This window comes from Dama dama, chromosome 4, assembly GCF_033118175.1.
Source record: "Dama dama isolate Ldn47 chromosome 4, ASM3311817v1, whole genome shotgun sequence".
Lineage (NCBI taxonomy): Eukaryota > Metazoa > Chordata > Mammalia > Artiodactyla > Cervidae > Dama > Dama dama.
In genome coordinates, this window is record NC_083684.1 from 24151382 (window position 1) to 24171600 (window position 20219).

The 20219-nt window shown below is 51.2% G+C and overlaps 1 protein-coding gene across 2 annotated transcripts in view; it reads right to left on the reverse strand.

The window, feature by feature from the left end:
* ZNF423 (zinc finger protein 423) overlaps positions 1-20219 on the reverse strand; it is a 345950-nt gene that overhangs the window by 246611 nt on the left and 79120 nt on the right. The window lies entirely within an intron of this gene.

Genomic DNA, 20219 nt, shown 5'->3' on the forward strand with positions numbered 1-20219 from the left:
TCCTAATTGCCCCTGGTCCAGGAGCAGAACTCAAGGTGAGGATGCTGGGGCACGTCACCCCCGGAGGGCCATGGCAGAAAGAGGAGCCCTGTGGGAGTGGAGAAGGGGGGCCGGGGACTGAAGCGTACCCCCAGGACAGGGCTGAGTAAGAGTGGCTCAGGGTCAAAGGCAAACACACACAGCGCAGACGGAGGCCACAGCCCCCGGGGCCATGCCAGGGTCGCTTGGGATACCGGCAGGTCCCACCCTCTCTGGCCTCCTGGCTCCATCTGTCCATGAAGGCATGGGCCATGGAGCAGCTATTTTTAAAGCAGGGCACCTTAGTGACTCCTCACTGGGCCAGGGGCAGGCCCGAGGGCAGAATGCCAAGGGTCACCTCCACACCAAGGAAGCCCTCCTTTGCCGTAGACCCTGGGGTCCCACAGAGCAAGAAGTGGGCAAAAGTCCACCCCCAGCCCAGGGTCTCCGGGTCCAGCCACTCGCCCGCACCCAGGGCCTGGGAGGCCAGGAGCCCCACTCCCTCCAGCCAGGAGCCTTTAACGGCTCCTCACCGCCCAGGGCTCAGCCCAGCGAACCTCCACCCCCACAGGTTGGCCCCACATGCGTTCTGGGTGCCCACCAGGCACCCCTTTTTCTCACTCTTACCAAAGCAGTCCTGGTCCTTCTCTCTGAGGACACCCCACCTCCCCAGTGCCAGTGAGCAGGCTCGGGGCAGGCAGGATCAGCATTGGTTTTGCTCACCCCGCCCCCTTCCCCCACGGAGCCCTCAGTACAGAGCCTGGCACACAACAGGTGCTCAATAAATGTCTGTGAGCCCAGCGGTCTGAAACGGCCCTTTCCACCCTAGCACTTAAAGGTCCAGCCATGGGTCTGGACCTCTCTGGGCAAACTGGAGACAGTGGGAACAAAGACAGGAAACCGGCCCAGGGCCCTGGGAGTGGGAAGGTCTCGCTGCCCTTGGTCCTCAGGAGCCGCTGCTGGAACCCTCCAGCCCAGGGTCTCCGGGTCCAGCCACCCCCCCGCACCCAGGGCCTGGGAGGCCAGGAGCCCCACTCCCTCCAGCCAGCGCGGAGAGGCTGTGCGGAGCCTTTAAAAGTTAGCAGTCGACGGGGCATGGAGACGGCCTGGTGTGCGGTGCTTCCCGGGGAACACTGAAGTGGCGTCTGGAGAGAAGGGAGCATGTCTGATGGAGTGGTTTCACCGCGTTGTGGCTGCTGAGGGAGAAGCCGGGGGGCGGGAGGGGCCACAGCCGGCTCCCCAAAAGCGGCTTCCACAGAGCACCCCCACCCGCCGCGCGCCGGAGCGCGGAGGCCCCGCCCCCTGCAAGACTCTACAGCCCACATCACGTCACTGCATCCGCCGGCGCTAGCCCGCCTGCTTTCTGCCCACTTCCCTCCAGCCTCCAGGAGGGTGCCCAGTCCCACAAGTGGACTCAGGCATTCCGGAAGCCTCCAAAAATCTGGACCCGTGGGCAGCTGACAGGACAAAGCCAACAGCCCACACAGCGCATTGGAGGGACCTCAGAGAAAGCCCCGCCATCCCTCAGGCGGGAGCCCCCTCCCCGGAGATGGATTTAAGCGGCGAGTGGGCCGGATCTACACCCGCCAATCAGAGCAAAGGCTGCATGGAGCCCAGGAGGAGCGCAGACCTGGAAAGGATTAGCCACAGGTGAAAGGTCAAGTGGGCAACGCAAAGGAAACTTCCAGACCCGCCCCAGGGTCCCGGTGGCCTCCTCGGATGGCCAATATCCGCGTGATCTATATGCGCACGCACACCCACACTCTGCACCCGCAACCACCCCCGGCTCATCCTCAAACCGTCACTTAACTCGGATTTCAAACTGCTCGTGATGTTCTTTAGTCAACATGAAGCAGAAACCTTTTATTAAATGCTGCTAATTTTTTATTGATCACACTGTGAATCATTTCATTTTCCATTACCACAAATGTCTCCTATCAGCGCTCCACGATTACGCTTCTTTATTCAGTCTCAAGCAACTTGTCACTTTTAATCAGGTTTCTGGTTTCAGTATTGCTCAAAAATTAGAAAGTGGGGTCTCTGTTATCATGACTGCTTTTGTTTAAAAAAAAAAAAAAGTTCCCATACAAGAAGGGTTATTATACTTGGAATAAATATCCATGAATCAAATTCAAATGAAATTCCTCCCTGACTCTGACCAATTTTAGCATTTGCTTTTATAATTTTTTTAGGTTTATTTTCACGGAAAGACTATTCATAATTATTGCTCGTACTCTCCCCAAACACTTATGTTACTAAAGTGTGAAATGTCTTCTAACACAAAGACAGATCTCTGGGAAGTAATTACAGAAATGCATTCAGGGGCAATAATTCTATATTAGCTGTCAGCAGCAGACATCCTCTGAAAGGCACTTGTTATGAAGGAATTATTTGTGTAACCATTGAAGGCATGGCAGGCAAGCCCACACTGAAAGGCTGCGCCCGACCAGAAGCTTGGGCTCCCTCATCAAGGGTCAAATTAAGTTTAAATCATTACCTTGAAGCCAAGCAAACGCGTACCTGACTGTCTATTGTGGAGACGTTTTTTGAGACGCACTCAAGCGCAACGTGGTCTTCCCAGACCCAGCGTGGTGCAATTACCCTGAGTCTCAAAAGGATTCTGCCAGGAGCCTGTCACAATAGGGAGAGAGGAGGTGGCAGGGTGTCTGTTAAATGCTAACTCATGTCACCAAACAGAATTCTCAAGAATTATAAATTGCCGAGATGCCTCGCAGCTGACCCCTTCACGTTAAGAAGAGCCCAGAATACTACCAGGAAAGTGTAAGAATTTGCATCGAAGGCAGGAAAGGATTCTGTGGGCAGTCCACAGGGATGAAGCTGAGGGACAAGAACCCAGTGGAGTATCTCCTCCCACCATTGAAGTTATAGCTGGGGTCTGGGCGGCCAACCCAGATCCCTCTGGGGTGGAGAAGTAACGAGGGCTCATAGATGCAGCATTGGAGGGGACCGAGGAGAAGCCTACACTGTTGTCTGGGCTTTAACCCCAACTCTTGGCATGACCTTGGGCCAGTCCAGTCACCTTCCTTCTCTGAGCCTCAGTTTCCCCTGCCGTAACACCATCCTGCATCAACATTGTGTGGAGCATATTAACTGAGTGACTAAAACAAAGAAGCTGCAGCCTTACTCCCGTCCTGTCCTGGACCTGGTTCTCCTGCCTGTGAAATGGCGAGACTGGTTCTGGACCACTGAAGGAGCCACCTGGCCTCCGAGTGTGGGGATAAAGAGTGGGGAGGAGAGCACAGTGTCTTCCCAGTTCACTGGGTCCCACAGACACCTCCGGGGATTGCTGAGACCCTGGAATCTCAGCTTCTCCATCTTTAAAAAGGAAACGCTAAAGATCACTGCCCTGGGTTGTGCTCAGAAATCAAAGTGTGAAACACAAACCTAGCCTTCTTCCATGTGCTTGCCCACTGTTGCTGCCAAAGAGACAGGTGCTTTCTAAGAAAACTCCGGGCAAAAGGCAAAGGAGCTACCTTTGCCTAACACCATGGGGCCATGCTGCCCTGGGCGGTGCCAACAGCCATAGCACCCTGATCTTCCATGAGGCCAACCCTCCCTACCTCCCAGCCTGAGGCTCACTTGGGGCTGGCCTCGCCTCCAAGCTCCATCCAAGGATGGACGTGTGACCCAAGTGGGGCTACTGAGACACAATTCAAGAGATTTTCTGGAACCACTGGGAGAGAAGTTACCTGCAGTGTTAGGATGGGGGTGAGCAGAGTTGACAGACGGAGAGAGAGGGAGCAAATGGTGTTTGAGACATGCCCTTTGACCCAGTCATTTCACATCGAGGTCTTACCTGCTAGAAAACTGTACCTGAGAGTTAACTGTGAGAATATCCACCCCAGAATTATTTGTAATAGACACACACACACAAAAAAAGTCAGACCACATCTACATTTCCATGAATAAGAGATGAACAGATAAACAGCGGTACATTCACAGAGCGGACACCATTCAGCAATTAAAACCAATAAAACAGAGCTACACGTATCAACAAGGATTAATCTCCCAAACATAACAGAGACGGATAGAACACAAGTTGCAAAAGATAAACTGTGGTAATATAATAAAATATGACAATTTAGAATATCTATAGAACATTTACAGAACATTTAAAGCATGTATAGCAATAGTATTGATATACCATTCACATGTATTTCAAGAAGAAAGACAAATACAGAAATGATAAATGTCAGGCCCTGGGGGGAGAAAGAGAAGGATGACTGGGGGCTTCATTGAGTGATCACAGTTCTGTTTCTCATGATGAAGGGTACTTGAGTGGTCATTATTCTCTTTTATGTATCTGAACTATTTCATGATAGAAAAACTATCGTTGAGCCACTAAAAATGTTTAAAAGGAGGGATGGTGAATGAATTGGGGAATCACAAGGAAGCACCGAATTTTAGATGGAGAAGCCTTCAGAGAAAGGACAGGAAAGTCCAGGTTTTTCAGAATTTAAGACTCAAGGTACTGTTCCAAGGCCACGTGGTAAGTTGGTCGCAGAGCCTCGGCTAGTCCTCGGGTCCCCGGATCCTATCTCAGCCCTGGGCTCCGCCTCCTTCATCCAGTGTGACAGGGGTGGAGAGGGAGGAGAGAAGGGAGTTTCTGGCTTGAGAAAATAAATGGTACCTGACCACTTGGTACTAGAGCAGGAATTTCTGTTTTGTTCACTGCGGAATCCCCAGCCATTAGAACAGTGTCTGGAACATAGTAGGTACACAGTAACAACCATATGTGCCAGATGGATGGATGGATGGATGGATGGATGGATGGATGGATGGATAAATGGATGAATACAGACTGAGATGAATTAAAGTCATGTACATCCACTCCTTAGAGCAGACCCTCCTGGACAGAATCCCTTTGCTGTACCACACCACAGCAGTCATTTTTAAGCAAATGCTGATTTTCCACCTTCGTGTCTTTAAAAAAAAAAAATCAATGCTTCAACTCTGACTTCTCACCAATTTTCTGACCCTCCCGTGGGCAGGCTGAGATTGTGAGTCACGGCTGAGTCTGGAAAACCACCTTGGGGAGATGAGAATGAAAAACAGTCTAATTTAAGGAGGAGCCAGGTACTGCCTAAAATGCATCCCTTCCCCCCCGCCCCCCTGCCCCCACTTCCATGAATGCACATTGAATGGAAAAAATTACTCAAACTCTCTCTGCTGGAGAGCGTCTGATGGCTGGGCCGACCAAAAGGAACCGGTTGCTAAGAAATCACACCGGGCGACGTCAGATGATCACTTGGTACAGGCAAGATATGGCCAGGGTCAGAGTCCAAAACAGTTTCTGGAAATCTTTCCAGCAAAAATCCCCTTTTCTGCACAGGGAGGGCAGGAAAAGGAGCCATCTTGTTGGGGACCTTCTGTGACACCTCCCCAATGAGGTACGGACTCGGCGGCCTCAGTTACAGATAAGGAAACGGAGACGCAGAGGGGGCGAGGTCACACAGCTAGAGGACGACCAGGCAGGGATCCCAGTCTCCAAGAAGCTATGCTCCTTCTGAGCACAGACGTGCTTCCCAGGATGCTGGGTCTGGGCTCCTCTGGGTTCACTCCTCTAGTGCACAGAGAGCTGAACACAGACGCCTAAGCCACTTGGAAAACACCAAGCTCCAAGATGCCATCCCATCTCTGCCACAGTAAATAAAGAGACGAGGACTTCCCTGGTGATCCAGTGGTTAAGAATCCACCTGCCAAGGCAGGGGACACGAGTTGGATCCCTGGTCCGGGAAGATCCCACATCCAAAGGGCAACCATGAGCCACGACTCCTGAGTCCGAATCCTGGAGCCTGTGCTCTGAAAGAAGAGAAGCCACTGCAATGAGAAGCCCATGCACCACAACTAGAGACTAGCCCCTACTTGCCGCAACTAGAGAGAGCAGGAGTGCAACAACAAAGACCCAGAGCAGCGAAAAATAAATAAATAAAATTAATTTTAAAATAAATAAAGAGATGAGGCAGGTGCAACGTCACCCCCTTCTCAGGCCAAGGTACCGCCCCAGAAGGGCAGCCCGGAGCAGCAAGCTCCACTAGAGGCAGGGGCCAGGGGGCGAGGTCCCATGGGAGACCCCCGCGACAAAGGGCACTGGGGCCCCCGGTGGAGGCAAGAAAGACTGAGGCAAGCCCAGAAATGCCCAAGCTGGACGCTCTGCCCATATTTCCAATAGAAATCCACCATGCCTGCCCGGGGGACTGATGCTGGCCACGTGTCAGACCAGCCAGTGGTCCCACCTACCTTTCTGCCCGGATCTGTTTCTGTATTTCTGAATATCTTTCTTTCCCACAAAATGAGCCTTTACTATCATCTCTGAGCAGAAAGATAACTGCAATGAGTGTCACACAGAAAAGCACAAGGAAAATGGTAAAAATCACCTGAAATCTCACACCCAGACGTTTGCACTGTGACCACTTGGATGAACAAGATCACGTATTTCCGGACTCACGCGGCAATCATTTTATAAGCCGAACATCCACTTGGAAGGAAACTTTTTGCCCTTTGTGCCAAGATCCTCTCTTCCAGGGACCACTTCTTTGAGTCTGCCTCTACAGCTTCGTCTAGAGGGACATCTCACAGTACCCAACTTCTAGTTATATGTAAACAGGTCCCGGTAAAGAAGTGGGGAGAGGTGGGCTTGTTTTCCTTGCTCTGAAAATTTCCTTGCTCTGAAAAAGGGTCCAGCCTGGAAGTCTTTGGGTTAACAGCCGAGTTTCTGGAGATGCGGGTCAAAGGGCTGCCTGGGCCAGCATCGCCTGGACGGGGATCCCAGATGACAGACTGCCACCCCTCTCTGAATATGAGGCCTGGAAATCTGTGCTTAACAAGCCTCTGTATGCCGCCCCTAGGTACTGTCCTAATGTCTTTTAAATAGAATGGAAGTAATATTGATTCTCTAACACAGTCTTTCAATCACCACACTGGACCAAAGGCTGACAATGACTCAAGAAAAAGAACTTGCTTCGTGCAGCAACACTGAGGCTGAGAGTCAGGTATGCTCCCCAGCACTCAGCCCTCCTCTCTCCACACCGTCCAGGCCCACCACCGCCCGCCGTATCTGTGCAGAGGAGGGAGGGTGTGCGCTGGAGAGTTTGGGCAACCGACCTTGAAAGGAACGATGCCCTCAGCCTGTAAGCCTCTGCTGTGGCCCACGAACCCCGTCTCTGGGTGTCACTCACATGCGTGCACACGCGTACACACTCACACGCACTGACCATCACACTCCTGCCCAGGAGTGGTGGAGTAGGTGCCTCTTCCTACACCCACTGGTCCCAGGGAAAGTTTAGGAAATTCCGATTCTGGGAATTCTCAGTTGGCAGCTTCCTTTCTTCTCTTTACCGAATAGAAAGAGGAGATTTTTCCCTTCCTCGTCACGAAATCAGGATGCTTCCTGGGTTTCGTCACTAATGGCTAAGCATGGGACCCAAGTCGTTCCCACCCTCCAAGGGCCAAGCCACGAGGGCTTCCAGGAAGGCCCTCATTCTTCTGCCCTTGGAGGAGCCCAGGTGGGGAAGTGAGCTGGATGCTTCTGGGAAACAGGCCCCCTGGGAGACACCCTCCCCTCTGTCTGCCAGCTGCCGACTCTGAATCACAGAAGACGGCCACAGGAAGGAGGGCCAAGGCCCCCAGGGTGGCCTCACACTCCTTTCCAGAAAAGAGACACAGGGGCATTTAAGACACATCTACTTATTCCCAAAACACTTACCAAGATCCACGACGTGCCAGGGACTGTCCTAGGACACAGCGGGAACGGAGGCGGGCAGACCCTCTTGGGGAGTTTACCCTCTCATCAGGGAGAAAGACAGCAGATACACAGAGAAACAAAATCAGGACTTTGAAGGAAATAAAATAGGTGATGGGGCGGCGGGGACTAGAGGAGGCCAGCTTCAGCCAGGGTGGCAGGGAGGGCCCCTCTGCAGGGCGCATGAGCTGAGCTCTGGAGGACAGAAGGAACCAGCCCAGCAACACGTGGCAAAGGGCATTCTGGAGCAAGGAGAGTGAGCACCAAGGATTCTGAGGGATGGAGCATCGGGTCCATTCCAAGAAGCAAGAGGACGTCAGCGGGCCTACAGCGGAAGCAGGCAGCGCAGCGCTGGGCCTGAGGAAGGCACGGGATGTCCATCAAATCCTAACTCAGACCACGACTGGAGGGAGCCCAGAATCAGTGTGAGTGGCTTGATTCAAAGCAAACCTGAGAAATCCAGAGTGGATTCAGATAGATTGAAGGTGATCGTGTACAAATTCAAGATAGTCTGAGAGCCTCCGCACTTTAATTCAACGTGGTCAGATCATACTGACGAGCACTTCAAACATCAGAGGGCCGTGTCAACAGCATGCAAAGTGCCGTGGCTGGGGCACAGGCTGTGAGGGCAGATCTGAGTTTGAATCCCACCACTGCCAGATAAGTCTTCTGATTTATCAAAGATGAAATTATTAACATGCTGGTTCTTCCAAGTGTCAGACCTTGCACACACGGCCTCTGCTTACCAACACAAGGACAGTATCGGCCTCAACAGCCCAACTGTGCCAGACAGGAGGCTTGGGGGTGGCCCAACCACTCTTGAACCACTGACCCTGCCTTGGAAAGATAAAAGTGCCAAGGGGCCACCCAAGAAGGACAGTGAAGAGGCTTCTGCCCCTCCCCAAGGGCAAGGGTCTTCACCGAGACCCCACAGCAAGGAGGGAGCAAATTAAGAGGAGCAGGCTCATCGTGGGACCCCTCATCTTGCCCCCTCAAGCAATCCTAGCCCATATTAGGATGCTCGCCTCCAAATCGCACACCTAGAAAAGAAAGCTGGACTGAGGGGGCCATCACTGTGTGACAATGTCAGCCCCCCTGTCCACAATTCATTAGCCTGGGAATCTAAGAACTGGGGCCACGGTGGCGGTGACCTAGCCCAGGAAGGCATTTAAAACAGATGACCTGGCGCATCACCCAGCGTCCGTCCAGCCAACAGCCGCACACATGAGGGGCCACACTGCTGGCCCCTCCTGACCCTGCTCTACTGGGCTCAGGCCTGGCGGGCATTCAGCAGCCCTGAATGGGGAGCTGCAGTGCTCGCTCCTGTCCACACAGCTTGTCCTGGCCTTCTCAACACCTGCACCAGCTGCTTGAAAGATCCAAGGGCTGGGAGTCCCCGCTAGAACTGGTCCCCACTCTGACAGTGGCACCATCATCACAGAAATCTAGCCGGGGATATCAATCCAAGCATCTCGTCCTTTTGAAAAATAAGCGGGGGAGCAGAGCAGGAAAACTGTCCCCGGACCACTCAAGAGGAGAATACGGAAGAGCAGGCTTGTTCTGGGAGATCATAGGGCACAGAACCAGAGCCCGTGGGGCTGACCAGAGGGAGAAAGAAAGCCGTACCGGTTCATCGCGAGGACTGGGAGCATGGGCTGGAGATGTACCCCTGGCTTCACAGCTCATAAGCTGTGTGACCGTAGGCTAATTAATTAACCTCTCTGAACCTCCTTGTCCAACAGGACAGTGACACTACACACCTCACCCCTCACCCTATCTACTTTTAATTCATGTTTATTCACTTGAACTAAGTAAACTAAATAGGTTCACTTAGTAAGTGCTCAATAAACATGACGGCTGCGGCTGCCACTGAGGTCTAGGCTGCTTTGTAAGGGGGTGAGCCTCCCATTCCTGGAGGCATTCAAGCAGAGCCTGGAAGAAAACAGGCTGGGGACAACTGACACCAAGAGGGGCTTAGATGATGGGAGCTTCCAGGCTCCCTCCTGTACCAAGAGCTGCTGGGTCTGCCCTCTGCTGGGTGCCTGGGTGGCGGCGGGGAGCGCAGTAGATCCCATCACTGCTGGACGGCCAAGGACAGATGTGGTCTCTGAGGCCGGACACGTGTGCCTGGAATTCGGACAGCTGCCTTGATTTCGAAGTCACTAGAAATTTATTAACTACCACAAAGTGCAGCCCCTACAATGCTTAATGAGAAATGTAATCATTATGGGGGCTGGGGGGCGGGCAGGCAGGGGTCGAAAGGGAAGAAAAACTTTTTTGCCAACATTGTGAGCTGTGTGCCAGGCGAAATGGACTGAAATCCTCCCTCAAAGGCCCCCCTGGGCAGGGCACTTCCTGCAGACAATTGGAACTCAGCCTGTTGGGTTCGACTTCCTTTGTGTTAACTAATTTCTGACTCGGGGTTTTCAGCTATTTATTTCTAGAACAATACAACTCACTTCAACAGCGGTCCAGTGCGGCAACCTTCCCGGCGGCGGGGACAGTGTGGTCTCCGCTGCTTTGCTCCGAGGTGGGGGGTGAGGGGTGTGAAAAGTCATCTCAAAGAAGTGGGGGGAAGTGGTCAAGCCCTGTCCTCCCCAAATGTTAAGTTCATTTTCAGCTCTCTAGAGACAGAATGTAAGAAAGGATCCCAGAGGGGTCTTGGAGCCCCAAGATTTCAGGACAGGCCAGAGACAATGGGGGGAAAAAGAAGGTCCAGCCCCCTGGAAGGACCTCTTCCTCCACTTGGTAATTAACTGAGGTTCCCAGAACCTTTCCGCCAGCAAGCAAGGCACTCGCGGTCTTTTTCCCTTTCTGTAATCTTTTTCTAATTTGCGTTGCCGCTTCCTGCTTCCTCCAAGCCACCTTAATTGGAAACTCTTTTCGTTCTCACGGAAAGTTCCTCTCTGCTCTCTGAGGACACCTATCGAGGGTGGAACCAAGCTCTTCATAAAAATTCTTAGCAGACATGGCTAATAATGACCCTCTTGCGCTAATGAAAAAAACACACACATGCACACATTGACTGCTGTAATTAAGCCTGTGACGAGTTGAGTTGGAGGGAAATTAGATTTATTTACATGCTGCTCTGTTGCTGATGAAGCACAAGCTATCCGGAAGACTTCTAATTAACCCTCGTTTAGAGGCTGTGCTCTCTGTGCCTCCTTCCCTCTCCGCACCCTTTAGTAAATTGCATTTGGTTAAAAATAATAATAATAATAATTAGCCATTCTTAAGAGTTCATTCTCTCCTGTAACTCTCTTTGATCCTCGAGCTGCGTTGCCCAGATGCTGACAGTAATAAAATGCCTGCAAGATTTCAGTGCTGGGCTGTAGCCACCTCAATTTATCAGGCAACGAGTGTAACAGGAGAGCCTGCGCCCAGCCGGGTCCTGTTTGGGTACCCGGTGGATCAGAAGTGGAACCAGGGACAGGCCTGCCTCGGAGGAGGTTAGGATGATCACAAAGGAACCCGGGGAGTGTTTGAGGTGGAAGAAACAGCGAGGCTGAGAGTGGGTAAGGGAGGGAAGAAGCGGATGCAGCATTTAAGCAAGGTCCAGGCAGAGTCCACAGAGGCGGTTGGAGGCCTTGAGGTCCCAGGATTTGCCGACCAGACCTGCAGCTCATTGCTGACGGCTCCCTCTCCCTTGTGTTGTATGGCAGCTGTGTGTGGGAAGGTAAGAGGCCCGGAACGCCGGGCCTAGAACCACGCAGGGCCAGGACTAGGCACGCACGTCTGCAAGGCCTAGGTTCTCAGACCCTGGTTTCCAGGAAGCTGCTTGCATCAGACAAGGGCGTCCACCACCATTACCAGAGTCCCTCAGGTCCAAGAGGCCACCAAACGCCTGACACCTATGAGCTCAGTGATCGCTTTCTTGGGAGGAGGGAGAGTCACTGCATTAGACATACACATGGATGTTAAAATGCCCACCCCCAACTTCAGAAATGTTAGACAATGATCAAATGCACGTTTTAGAATCAAAGCAGTTTGATAATCAAGTGTGCAGAGGATAGCCTTGCAGGAGGCCAGATCCTACCTGAAATAAGCAGAATCAGGCGAGCTCCCCACTCCCCACCTCTATACCCCACCAATGGCCAAGGCAAGGAGCATCTTTGCAGGCACAGCCGTCTCTGGGTACCGCCATATCCCAGGGTCACCTTCCCCTCCAGCTGTATAACCCTGCCCTTCTCTTTGGAGACCACTTCATCCACCTCAGAGACTACGCCATCCAACCCAGCTGTTACCTGGTCAAGGCCACGCCCTCCAGCATCCCTCCTGAGAGCTCTCCAGGGCCAGCTGGCACACCTCCAGGGAAGGGCGGTGGTTGGGACAGGCACCTCCTCCCAGGGCGCTACCGGGCAATGGAATGTGATGACGGAGGGAAGGGGGCACGGATGGGTTGGGAACTCGGGGACAACATCCATCCTGAGCTTGGATGCTTGTGAGCACCTCTGACAGACGGGGAGTGGTGGGGGCAGGCACGAACATGCTTCGGAGACCTCATCCATGTAGCTGTTCAGTTTCTCGAGTTTTCTTCTAAAGCATGTAGGACCTGCCTTCCCTGGTGGTCCAGTGGCTAAGACTCTGGGCTCCCAATGCAGAGGGCCCGGGTTCGATCCCTGGTTGGGGAACTAGATTCCACATGCCGCAACTAAGACCTGGCACCATCAAGCAGACAAAAATAAATAAATAAATATTTGTGAAATTAATGTTAAAAAGCATGTGAGACTTTTTAAAAGCCTAAGTCCAGCCGAAAGACAGCATGGCTCTAGGCTACAGAATAAGGTCGGGGACAATTCTCATTTCATGTCGCCAACACACAACAAAATTGCCTTGTGCTTGGGCATTTTGTTTTTCTTCTCTAAAGCATTTGCCATGCTGTACAGTGACTGTTATTTCTCTCCTCTTAGACTGTGTAACCACGGGCAAGGGGCACATGGCACCTTGAGGAAAGGGACCAAATCCAGCCCCTCTGCATCCTCGGTGCCAAAGACCAAACCGACTCCCCATCAGTAGGGTCAACAAACAAGGCCAAGAATTTCTAGTCTCAAAAATCACATTTTCCTTGACTTTCAATATCACATTTCAGATTCCACAGGTTTGTGATGCTTACCATTCACTCAGCTTACTAACTTGCTACATTAACACCTCTCACATTCTCCTTCTATTTACCCTCAGGAGTTCATGAGTTTGCAGCCAAGGGAGCCTTTATGAGATGCTCACACACTGTCACCACGCCGGCCCCGTAAGTGTCTGTGAAGTGAACAGCCCCCACCTCCTGGTCAGAGGATGGCCTTGTCATCCACCTGCTTGAGCTAAGTTTCTAGGGCATGAGGAAGCCCTACATGCTGAGGACTGCGTGGCCCACATCAAAGGCTGAGTGAGTGAGTGAAAGTCGCTCAGTCGTGACTGACTCTTTGTGACCCCATGGGCTATACAGTCCATGGAATTCTCCAGGCCAGAATACTCAAGTGGGTAACTGTTTCTTTCTGCAGGGGATCTTCCCAACCCAGGGATCGAACCCAGATTTCCCACATTGCAGGTGGATTCTTTACCAGCTGAGCCACAGGGAAGTCCAAGAATACTGGAGCGGGTAGCCTATCCCTTCTCCAGCAGATCTTCCTGACCCAGGAATCGAACTGGGGTCTCCTGCATTGCAGGTGGATTCTTTACCAGCTGAGCTACCAGGGGAGCCCACTGTTTACTTAACCATTATTTTTAAATCACCAAGCCCAATCCCATAGAACTCATGCCTGTAAATTCTAGAATTCAACACAGTTCTGCAAGTTATCTGGACTCTGGGGAATGCAAACCAAGCAAGACACGTGACCACCTGCCTGCGAGTCCCTCTTTGGGTGGAGTGTTGAGGAGCCCAACACAGCAGGAAAAGCCCCCTTGCCATCCATTTTAATGAAGAATGGTCTCAAAGACACACACCTGCGCACCCTGGACACCCCAAGAGCAAACTCGGGTTCACCTGCTGCAGCAGGTGTGAAGAGATTAATTCCCCAAATGCTCAGAAGAGAAAATATGTTACAAATGACAAGTCAAAGAAAGATTGATGGATGACTTCCTCACTCAGAACAAGCCCTCACTCAGAACAAGTTCACCAGCTCCTCCCCTCCACAACATTAGCCATTCCAACCGTCATCACCCTGGTACAGAACTGCGTCACCTCCTCCCCTAAAGGCCAAAAACTGGTGGCTTGTGTAGCCACTCATCAAACTCTCAGGGGACAGCTGCTAGGTGGTAGGCACTAGAATGTTATTCTGGCTCTACCTTCTCCTGCCAGCTGTGGAAAATGGTTTATCCCGGAGCCTAAACATCAGAAGGATCCACTTCAGGGGCTTGTTTTAAAGGATGCTTAAAATAAGCATCCTTTCAAAAAAAATATTATACCCTCATATTCCTTAAAGAATGACACTCCAAGTCTAAATTGTAGTGGCAGGGGGTACACACTTAGGTGATCCTAAATCCTAAAGGAAATCAACCTTGAGGAAATCAATCCTAAAGGAAATCAACCCTGCATATTCATTGGAAGGACTGAACCTGAAGCTCCAATACTCTGGCCACTTGATGAGAAGAGCCAACTCATCAGAAAAGACCCTGATGCTGGGAAAGGTTGAGGGCAGGAGGAGAAGGAGACAACAGAGGATGAGATGGTTGGGTAGCATCACCAACTCAACAGACATGAGTCTGAGAAAACTCCAGGAGATGGTGAAGGACAGGGAAGCCTGGTGCACTGCTGTCCATGGGGTTGCAAAGAGTCAGACATGACTTAGTGACTAAACCACAACAATTCCTTAAAGAATGACACTCCAAGTCTAAATTGTAGTGGTACGGAGTGCACACTGAGGTGACAAGGTTAAAGAAATGCAAGTGATGGCCATAAAAGTCAGGTGAATGGTTACTTTCAGAAGGAGGAGGGGGCTGTGTCTGAGCTGGAGAACACAGATGGGGCGTTTCAGTGATGTCTCACATAAGAATTTGCTAGGTTGTACATTTGTTTTGTGATTGGGCTCAGCTGGTAAAGAATCCCCCTGCAATGCGGGAGACCTGGGTTCAATCCCTGGGTTGGGAAGATCCCCCGGAGAAGGGAAAGGCTATCCACTCCAGTATTCTGGCCTAGAGAATTCCATGGACTGTATAGTCCACAGGGTCGCAAAGAGTTGGACACAACTGAGCGACTTTCACTTCCACATTTGTTTTGCGAGGTGTCTGTGTTTCATTTTACAATAAAATAGGCTCAAAAATGAAAAAGGAAAGCTTGAGATATGCCTTGGAGGTGATGCAACCCAAGGACCAGCAAACCGCTGAAGGGTAACAAGAAGGCATCCCCAGGTAGATTACAGGTGGATCACAGCAAATTCACCACCAGCATGTGGCGCATGAAAGTTCTCAGTTCAGAGTAAGCTTTGCTGGGTAATGGCTGTTTTCAAGCATGGAACTGCACTTTCACAAACATGCGCACCTCTGTTATAGCAAAGCTGCCTGTTTTCACTGTGCTCATCTGAAGTTAAGATCCCCAAACTCAGTAAGTGTATTGGTCTGGAAAGAATGAGGGGCCAAACATCTCCCTCACGTCTCCCTTTAGGCTTCAGGGCTCCCCGAGGGAAGGTGCCCTGCCTGCCTAGGTGGGGCCGGGAGCCTTGCCCTTTAGCCCTGTTCTCTTCACTGTGCTGAGTCTATAAAGACAGATTTCTGGCAGGGACACCCCACTGTGCTGTTAGCTCTGTAAGGGCCTGGATCACTCCGACTTGCTTGTACTGTAACCCCCCGCCGGGGTCTGGTGTTTGCTGAATGAATGAATGAATGAATAAGTCAGGCTTCCCACAAGAGCTTCCCCCACATTGCATTCCAGAGATCAGGAACCACACCTGCCTTACTTACCACGGAAACATCAGTGTCTAAGCCAGGACTCAGCACACGGAAGATTCCAATTATAAAATAAATGGGGAAAAAAAAAAAAACTGTTCTAGGGATGGAGGATACAAAGTTGACCAAGACATGAATGAAATGGTCCTTTCATCAAGGACCTCCTCATCTAGCAAAAAGAGGCACAAATCAAAACATGTGCTAAAGGCAAAGGCCAAAAATAAGAAGAGGGTGAGAGGAGGGGGAATTCAGGGAGGGCTTCTCAGAAGAGAGGACATGGAGCTGATTCTCAAAGGAAAAGCCAGAAAGTTTCCCCCCTGGGCGGCAGGCAGCACCTCTAAGGAAGTGTCCAGGGTCTCCCCATCCCCACCGGGGTCTCCCCAAAGAATCTGCCATGTCTGCTGCTTCCACCAAGAGTCACATCCCCAAATCCTCACATCATGCCAGGATCACCACCTCCCCTCCAAAACACGCACACACACACACACACCCAAGAAGGCGCTTGGCCTCCCAAAAGCAGTGTTTCCCAGGACAAGTTACTTAACCTCTCTGAGGCTTTTCCTCAACGATGAAAGGGAGCTGATGACAACGGTGCCTGAATTAGAGAGCTATCAGAGGATGACAGACCATAAACCACGGCAAGTGCTCAGCGCAGCGCTGGCGACTGTCACCTCGAAGAGCTTCCTTCTGACTGCCACCATCATAACTACAGAGGGCAGAGGCAAAGCCCAGTGTGTCCCCAGCTTGCTCAAGCTTCGTCAACAAGGGCCTTGGATGTGCACACAGACCTCCTTTGATCTTGTTCAAAGGCAGCGTCTGACTCAGCAGGTCTGGGGAGGGGCCCGAGATTCTGACATTTCAAGCCAGCTGATGGGTGATGCCGGTCCATGGACCACACTTTTGAGTAGCAAGCACTTAGTCCAACACCTGGTCTCCTGCCTTGTAAAGTGGAATCGATTAACAGCCACTGCAGAGTAGGCTCTCGGATTAAATGGGGCAACGCGGGTTCAGAAGCCCCTGGTGCTCGGCTGGGCACGTGGAGGATGCTAAGAAGATGATCCTCCCTCCTCTCCTCCCACGACTGGATAATTCCAAACAGTATTCATCTGGACACAACCCCCACCCGGAGGCACAGTAACAGTGTTCAAATAAGGCTTAATGAGGAGATGAATGAATGAAGAAATCCCTGTTTAAAAACCACTCGGCAACGGGGTTGAGATCCAGAAGCAGAGCCTCAGGGCCCCAACCCCTGGAGGGGCAGGGCGGGCACAGCTGCCAGTTAGGACAGGACAGCCCTGTGACTCAAAACCTCCCACGCAGCCCTGCCGCCCACGGAAGTGACCCCCACTGGGAGCACCGCCCGGGCAGCCTCCATCCTTCCCGCGTCTCCCCTCACCTTGGCTGTGGGAGGCACACAGGTGCCAGGACAGGCTTCCCCACTCGGCAGCCTGTGCCCAGCCCTTCACAGGTACACAGACGCCCCGCATGCTTTCCCAACGCTGAGGCCATCCTGGCATCTGGACCAGAGGCCCGGGGCTCACTGGAGGCAAGCAGTTCACCCAAGGTCAGGCCAGGAAGGGAGAGAAAAGATGGGCGCCCTGGATCCCATGCTAGAACAATTTCCTGGCATAAAGTCTGAACCCTACTTTCCAAGAATGGTAGGGAGCAGTGAAGGGCTCGCAGCCCCCTCCCCTGTGACACAGGATGTTAACAGGACAGGCCGGGCGCCCCAGTACCCTCCGCCCTCAGGAACTTCACCCTTGGTGGGAAAGGCTGGCTGAGTCAGACCCAGCAGTGGGTCTTGGAATACAGACCCTAATAACTCATGGGGAAATGAACTAAGTAAAGAGCCCACAGCCTCCACACCTCTGAAATGAAGATATTTTCTGTCTGGTGTTTATTTTCATGTCCCCTTTTCATTGAAACAACTTAAATGCAATAATGTGCTCAAATGTTAAGCAAACCGGGCAGCACGTTTTTACAGAAGACCTTCCCAAGGCCCCGCAGACTGCACATCCCCCTTCCAGCCATGCCCCAAGGCCAATGGCTGCCTGACCTCGGTCACCAGACACCACTCTGCCCAGTTCTGGATGCCACATAATGGGCGAATGCAGCACGCTCCTTTTGTGTCTGGCTCCTTTCACTTAGCGTTATGTCTGGGCCATTCATCCAATGCTTGGGGACGGCAGTCAGCCATTTGTCCTCATTGCCAGGCCCATACTTTTCAGTTTTGCTTTCTTAAAGGTCAGGTCCAGTCCTGTCCTTTCTCTTTCTCTCCCCCATCAGTGTCACTGAGGGCAGACCTTAGACCGCAGAGCAGCTCATCCCAGTATTTCTGTTCTGCCATTTGTCCAGTTGCCGGTTTGAGGTTCAAAGCATCTCCATGACCACAAGTGGCAACCAAACTTCGCTGAGCAGACAGCTCCCTCCCTCCTCTGAGCATCACTGGTGCTGAGACGGTCTGCCTTAGTGCAACGGGGAGGGCGGGAAATGACTGCGTCTGAGTGTCAGCCGCTCCTGTGGCCAGGTGGTAGCAGGTAGGAGGCTGGGTAGGAGGCTGGGCCAGAGCTGGGAGGATTGGGAAGAGTGCTCCACTCCACGCAGGGAACCTCACCATCCCCTCACCCCTGACAGCCTCTTGCCATGGGCCTCCTTTATCCAAGTGAGAGACAAGAAAAGTCCATGCCCGCCACATTCCTTCTCAGACAGAGCTTTAGAGGTGGGTGTTGTAATGTGGCAAAGCCACTTGGCAGTTTTTCCAAAAAATTAAGCAACCCACGTCTCTACTGACTGATAAATGGATAAACAAATTGTGGAGTATACATACAACAGGATATTAGTCAGCCTTAAAAAAAGAAGGAAATTCTGACACATGCTACAACATTGATGACCGTGAGGACATGCTAAGTGAAATAATCCAGACACAAAAGGATAAAAACTCTTTGAGAGTTTCAGTTTGGGAAGGTGAAAAGAATTTTGGAGATGGATGGGGGTGACAATTACACAACAGTGTGACTGCTCCTAATGTCGTGTGTTACCTGGACACATAACACCTGGACACTTGACCAAGGCTAAGACAGTAAATTGTATGTCACGTATATTTTATCATAATTTTTTTTTAAGTTTCCTGGGGAAAAAAGTAAAATCCTAAAAAAAGGCAGGCAGATGCAAGAAAAAGGAAAACAGAATTCATGGTACTAATATGAGATAAAATTTCAGTTTTAGGCAAATACCATTAAATAAAACAATGAGACTTTTTTATATTTTTTTAAAAAATAAAGTGAGAGTTTGCAGCCACAGTAAGATTAAAGTGTGACAATCTCCAACCAGAGCAAAGAGGACAGTAAAAAATAAAAATAAAAAAAAACTTCTCTCCCTTCTCTGTCTTGCTCCCAACATCACTGCCACAGAAAACAAGATGTGTGGTAGGCAAGAAAACACGCGCGATTTCATCAGACAGAGCAAGTTCTGATCGGAAGCAGTGGGAGACTCTCCCCTGGATGTATAGGTCCACTCTTTTCTCAAGTCTTGGAACCTTCAGAACAAGTTCCAGGCTCCAAAAGACTCTCCTTCCTCTGGCTTCTTGTAAAAATTAGGTTCTGCACAGCGGAGGGTCCAGGAAACTCAAGAACAGCCGGTCTCCAACTCAGGATCAGTCTGGAACCCACACACAGGTCCCAAGGCTTCTGCAGAAGAAAAGCCCCAGCGCCCAGCACTGCTCACCACACCACACCTCCCGAGCGCTCAGGCTGACTGCGGGTTCCCTCCCCTCACACATCACAGCAGTGGGAGCAGACAGAGACACTGGCTACATTTCACAGACAAGGACACTGATGCTCACAGAAGGCGCATAGCTCCGCTAGGCTCCCAAGCAGGAGGCAGAGCTTACGTACACGTTGATGACCCGGCAGACTCCAGAGCCCAGTTCTTTTTTTTCTTTTTAATGTATTGTTCTTTTTTAAATTTTTTTAAATTGGAGGATAACTGCTTCACAGTGCTGTCTCGGGTTCCGCCACACATCAGTATGAATCAGCCGCAGGTACACAAACTCCTTCTTGAGCCTCCCTCCCACTCCCCACCCCATCCCGCCCATCTAGGTGGTCACAGAGCACTGGGCTGAGTTCCTTGTACCATACAGCAAATTTCCACTGAGTATCTATTTTACATAGATGTAAATGTTTACATGTAAATTTTTACACGTTTTAAGGCTACTCTCCCAATCCGCTCCACCGTCTCCTTCCCCTACTTCCCACAAGTGTTCTCTATGTCTGCGTCTCTACTGTTGCCCTGCAAATAGGCTCATCAATAGCATTTTTCATAGATTCCATATATATGCATTAATAGACGATATTTGTCTTTCTCTTTTTTTTTAGTTCTACCACTTTATTGCTACCAACCCATCTCCCTCCACCCTCGTGCACACATGCTCAGTCATGTAATCCCATGGACTTCAGCCTGCCAGACTCCTCTGTCCATGGACTTTTCCAAGCAAGAATACTGGAGTGGGTTGCCATTTCCTTCTCCTTGTCTTTCTCTTTTTAACTTACTTCACTTTGTATAACAG